Source organism: Chlorocebus sabaeus, chromosome 4 (genome assembly GCF_047675955.1).
Source record: "Chlorocebus sabaeus isolate Y175 chromosome 4, mChlSab1.0.hap1, whole genome shotgun sequence".
Classification (NCBI taxonomy): domain Eukaryota; kingdom Metazoa; phylum Chordata; class Mammalia; order Primates; family Cercopithecidae; genus Chlorocebus; species Chlorocebus sabaeus.
In genome coordinates, this window is record NC_132907.1 from 25,709,046 (window position 1) to 25,714,817 (window position 5,772).

The 5,772-nt window shown below is 44.8% G+C and overlaps 1 pseudogene; it reads right to left on the reverse strand.

Moving 5' to 3' along the window:
* Nucleotides 1-4,144: 4,144 nt before the first annotated feature.
* On the reverse strand, nucleotides 4,145-5,486 carry LOC119628288 (small ribosomal subunit protein eS27-like; annotated as a pseudogene).
* Nucleotides 5,487-5,772: the final 286 nt, after the last annotated feature.

Below are 5,772 nucleotides of genomic sequence, written 5' to 3' on the forward strand. Positions count from 1 at the left end.
GAGTCTTGCTCTGTCGCCAAGGCTGGAGTGCGGTGACGCGGTCTTGGCTCACTGCAAGCTCAGCCTCCCGAGTTCAGGCCATTCTCCTGCCTCAGCCTCCTGAGTAGCTGGGACTACAGGCACCCGCCACCATGCCCGGCTAATTTTTTGTATTTTTAGAAGAGACAGGGTTTCACCGTGTTAGCCAGGATGTTCTCGATCTCCTGACCTCGTGATCCACTCGTCTTGGCCTCCAAAAGTGCTGATTACAGGCGTGAGCCACCATGCCCGGCCTCTTTTTTTCCTTTTCTTTCTGTCACCTAGGCAGTGGTGCCATCTCAGCTCACTGCAACCTCCGCCTCCCGGGTTCAAGCAATCCTCCCACTTCAGCCTCCCAAGTGGCTGGAACTACAAGCATGCGCCACCACACTTGGCTAATTTTTGCAGGGGTTTAACTATGTTGGCCAGGCTGGTGGCAAACTCCTGACCTCTGGTGATCTGCCTGCCTTGGCCTCCCAAAGTGCTGGGATTACAGGCGTGAGCCACCACGCCTGGCTGTGAGTTATTGTTCAACAAATCTTCAGAGGGTCAAGGGAAAGCTTTCCCTACAATTCCCTCCTTTTATATTCACCACAATCCTGTGAAGTATGTACAGTAGATAGATGATGATGTCACCCTTTTTTTAATAGAACACAGAGGCTCATAGCGCTTACCTGACTTACCCAAGGATACAAGTAATTGACCTGAGATTCAAACACAGTTTGACTGTATATCTTACATTATGTCCAATATACCACACTGCCTTTAAGAAACTATCTTCAGGCCAGGCACGGGGCCTCATGCCTGTAATCTTAGCACTTTGGGAGGCCGAGGCAGGCAGATCACCTGAGGTCAGGAGTTCGAGATTAGCCTGACCAAAATGGAGAAACCCTGTCTCTAGTAAAATACAAAATTAGTCGGGTGTGGTGGCACATGCCTGCAATTTCAGCTACTCAGGAGGCTGAGGCAGGAGAATGGCTTGAGCCCAGGAGGCGAAGGTTGCAGTGAGCCAAGATCGTGCCATTGCACTCCAGCCTGGGCAACCAGAGCGAAACTCCATCTCAAAAAAAAAAAAAAAAAAAAGAAACAAAGAAAGAAAGAAACTATCTTCACTACGGAGTCTTAGCACATCAATGTATTGTCAAACATAAGGGAAAATAATAGCCTTAGAAACAAAAACATAGGTGAGATTTCCTTTAGCAGACTCCACAACTCCATAAATCAATAGGCTAAATAGGCTGGGTACACCAGCTCACGCCTGTAATCTCCGCACTTTGGGAGGCCGAGGTGGGAGGATCACTGGAACCCAGGAATCCGGGATCAGCCTGGGCAACACAGCAAGACCTTATCTCCACGAAAAAGCTTTAAAATTAGCTGGGTGTGGTGGGAAGCACCTGTAGTCCCAACTACTCAGGAGGCTGCGGTGGGAGGATTGCTTGAGCTCAAGAGGCGGAGGCTGCAGTGAGCCATGATCACACCACAGCACTCCAGCCTGGGTGACACAATGAGAACCTATCAAAAAAAAAAAAAAAAGTTTGGGTGTGGTGGCTCACACCTGTAATCCTAGCACTTTCGGAAGCCAAGACAGGAGGATCACTTGACCCCTGGGGTTCGAGACCAGCCTGGGCAACATAGTGAGAACCTGTCTCTGTTTTTTAAAATAGTCTGAATAATCACCCATTATCTGTACCTATAATTAGCCTGAAAGTTAGAGATGACACATCATCATCGTGGCCTTCTAGGGACAACATATCAAACTGTCAAAGAAGTAGTGAAATTGACTATTTCTATGTTCTTCCTTCCTTTTTTTTTTTTTTTTTGAAACGGAGTCTCGCTCTGTCGCCCAGACTGGAGTGCAGTGGCCAGATCTCAGCTCACTGCCTCCCGGGTTTATGCTATTCTCCTGCCTCAGCCTCTTGAGTAGCTGAGACTACAGGTGCCCGCCACCTCGCCCGGCTAGTTTTTTGTATTTTTTAGTAGAGACGAGGTTTCACCAGGTTAGCCAGGATGGTCTCGATCTCCTGACCTTGTGATCCGCCCGTCTCGGCCTCCCAAAGTGCTGGGATTACAGGCTTGAGCCACCGCGCCCGGCCTCTTCCTTCCTTTTGATATCAGTTCCGGCAGCACAAGAGAAGAAAAGAGGGAAACATCCTAAGGAAACCCCCTTATGAACTCAACTCTGTCAGAAATCAGCTGTGTAGTTTTTTTTCTTTTTAATTATACTTTAAGTTCTGGGAGACATGTGCAGAGCATGCAGGTTTGTTACATAGGTATATATGTGCCATGGTGGTTTGCTGCATCCATCATCTCGTCATCTAGGTTTTAAGACCCGCATGCATTAGGTATTTGTCCAAATGCTCTCCCTCCCCTTCCTCCCAACCCTCCAACAGGCACTGGTATGTAATGTTCCCCTCTCTGTGTCCATGTGTTCTCATTGTTCAACTCCCACTTATGAGTGAGAACATGCGGTGTTTGGTTTTCTGTTCCTGTATTAGTTTGCTGAGAATGATGGTTTCCAGCTTCATCCATGTCCCTGCAAACAACATGAACTCATTATTTTTTATGGCTGCATAGTATTCCATGGTGTGTATGAGCCACATTTTCTTTACCCAGTCTATCATTGATGGGCATTCGGGTTAGTTCTAAGTCTTTGCTGTTGTGAATAGTGCTGCAATAAACATGCATGTGCATGTGTCTTTATAGTAGAATGATTGATAATCCTTTGGGTGTATACCCAGTAATGGGATGGCTGGGTCAAATGTTATTTCTGGTTCTAGATCCTTAAGAAATCACCGCACTATCTTCCACAATGGTTGAACTAATTTACACTCACACCAACAGTGTAAAAGCGTTCCTATTTCTCTCCACATCCTCTCAGCATCTATTGTTTCCTGACTTTTTAATGATCACCATTCTAACAGTTGTGAGATGGTATCTTATTGTGGTTTTGATTTGCATTTCTCTAATGACCAGTGATGATGAGCTTTTTTTCATATGTTTGTTGGCCACATAAATGTCTTCTTTTGAGAACTGTCTGTGCATATCCTTTGCCCAATTTCTGATGGGGTTGTTTGTTTTTTTCTTGTAAATTTGTTTAAGTTTCTTATAGATTCCGGATATTAGACCTTTGTCAGATGGATAGATTGCAAACATTTTCTCCCATTCTACAATGTAGGTTGCCTGTTCATTCTGATGATAGTTTCTTTTGCTGTGCAGAAGCTCTTTAGTTTAATTAGATCCCATTTGTCAATTTTGGCTTTTGTTGCAATTGTTTTTGGTGTTTTAGTCATGAAATCTTTGCCCATGCCTATGTCCTGAATGGTACTGCCTAGGTTTTCTTCTAGAGTTTTTATGGTTTTAGGTTTTATGTTTAAGTCTTTAATCCATCTTGAGTTAATTTTTGTATAAGCTGTAAGGAAGGGGTCTAATTTCAGTTTTCTGCATATGGCTAGACAGTTTTCCCAGCACCATTTATTAAATAGCGAATCCTTTTCCCATTGCTTGTTTTTGTCAGGTTTGTTGAAGATCAGATGGTTGTAGATGTGTAGTGTTATTTCTGAGGCCTCTGTTCTGTTCCATTGGTCTATATATCTGTTTTGGTATCAGTACCATGCTGTTTTGGTTACTGTAGTCTCGTAGTATAATTTGAAGTCAAGTAGCAGCTGCGTAATTTTAAGCAAGTCATTTAATCTGCCTTTACCACTCACAATAAAATAATGTCTGTGTGTTAGTCCATTTGCATTGCTATAAAGAAATACCAGAGACTGGGTAATTTATTTATTTATTTTTTATCCAAAATGTGTTTATTGAGGCCAGGCACAGTGGCTCACGTCTATAACCTCAGCACTTTGAGGTGAGCAGATCACCTGAGGTCAGGAGTTCAAGACCAGCCTGGCCAACGTGATAAAACCCCAAAATTAGCCAGGCATAGTGGCGCATGCCTGTAATCCCAGATACTCAGGAGGCTGAGGCAGGAGAATTGCTTGAATCCGGTAGGCAGAGGTTGCAGTGAGCCAAGCTCACGCCACTGCACTCCAGCCTGGGCGACAAGAGTGAAACTCAGTCTCAAAAAAAAAAAAAAGTGTTTATTGAGATAATTTCCCACTCATCTTGATTCAGAGTGCTTTTAGTGCTGCTTGCTCCTGAAGGAACACCCTTGTGTAAGCCTTGCTTTTCTTCCTGTAGGCTGGCAGAAGACAGTGGGGCAGCCAACACACAACATTTCTGTTAGTGCATGGCTAAGGACTGTGGTGATTTTATAGCATCCTGGGCATTTACACCCATGAAGTAGGAATTGGGGCTCTGCACCAGGCGCTGCTTCTTGTGTTTCCTCTTCTCCTTTTCTGGAGAGGGATGAAGGAGATCTTTTGTGAGAGAGACGTTCTTGTGGGTAGATTGTCACCGCTGGAAAGAGACTGGGTAATTTAGAAAGAAAAGAGGTGGCCGGCTGCAGTGGCTCATGGCTGTAATCCCACCACTTTGGGAGGCCAAGGTGGGCGGATCACCTGAGGTCAGGAGTTCAAGACCAGCCTGGCCAACATGGTGAAACCCCATCTCTACTACAAATACAAAAATTAGCTGGACATGATGGCGGGCACCTGTAATCCCAACTACTCGGAAGGCTGAGGCCGGTGAATCGCTTGAACCCGGGAGGTGGAGGTTGCAGTGAGCCAAGATTGCACCATTGCACTCCAGCCTGGGCAACAAGAGTGAAACTCCGTCTCAAAAAAATAAAAAGAAAAAAAGAGAGGAAAAAAAAGGTTTAACTGGCTCACCATTCTGCAGGCTGTACAGGAAACATGGCACCATCATCTGCTTGGCTTCTGGTGAGGCCTTAGGGAGATTTTACTCATAGCAGAAGGCAAAGCAGGAGCAGACATGTCACATGGTGAGAGCGAGTGGCAGAGGTGGAAGAGGTGCCACACTTTTTAAAACAACTAGAGCTCATGAGAGCTCTGAGAGTGAGAACTCACTCATTACTGTGACAGCACTAACCCATTCATGAGGAATCTGCCCCCATGACCCAAACACCTCCCATGAGCCCACCTCCAACAGTGGGGATCACATTTCAACATGAGATGTGGAAGAGACAAAACATTCAAACCTTATCAGTCTGTAAAAATGTTTGGAAGAATAAAGTGCTACTAGCAGTTGAGTCATTCAATATTTAAGGGCAAGCTGCTTCCATGGGCTTGGTCTTAGGAGGGAATTAAACAATAGCTAAGGTGAAACCAACTCAATAGCCCCATAGACAGTTCTAGTCTTAAGCTTGAAACTTACATTTGTATTATCTGAGTTCCTTCCTCAGGAAAGGATCCTCAAAAGCCTTCAAAAACCTGAAGAAAAAGAACTGAAAAGAACTGAAACTCACCAGGTCGTTGCATCCAGACAATGAAGACACCAGGCCCTTCATTCATCATGATTGCTTCCTTATCCCTCCTGAGTTGAATTCCTGTTTTCCCATGCATAGTTACATTTCTTCCCTGCTAGATCAATCCCTAATTTTAGTCAGTCAGGAGATGAATTTGAGACTAGCTCCCATGTCTTCAGCTGAAGCACCCAATTAAAGCCTTCTTCCTCGGCAATACTCATTGTCTCAGTGATTGGCTTTCTGTGCTGTAAGGAGCAGGACTTAGACTGAATACCTGGTATTCTGGTAACAAAGGCATGGTCTATGCTGGAAGCATCTGTGGTTTTTCCATGACTAGCTTCTATTAAGAGCACATATGCAGCTTTTCATTTCTAACTTACCCT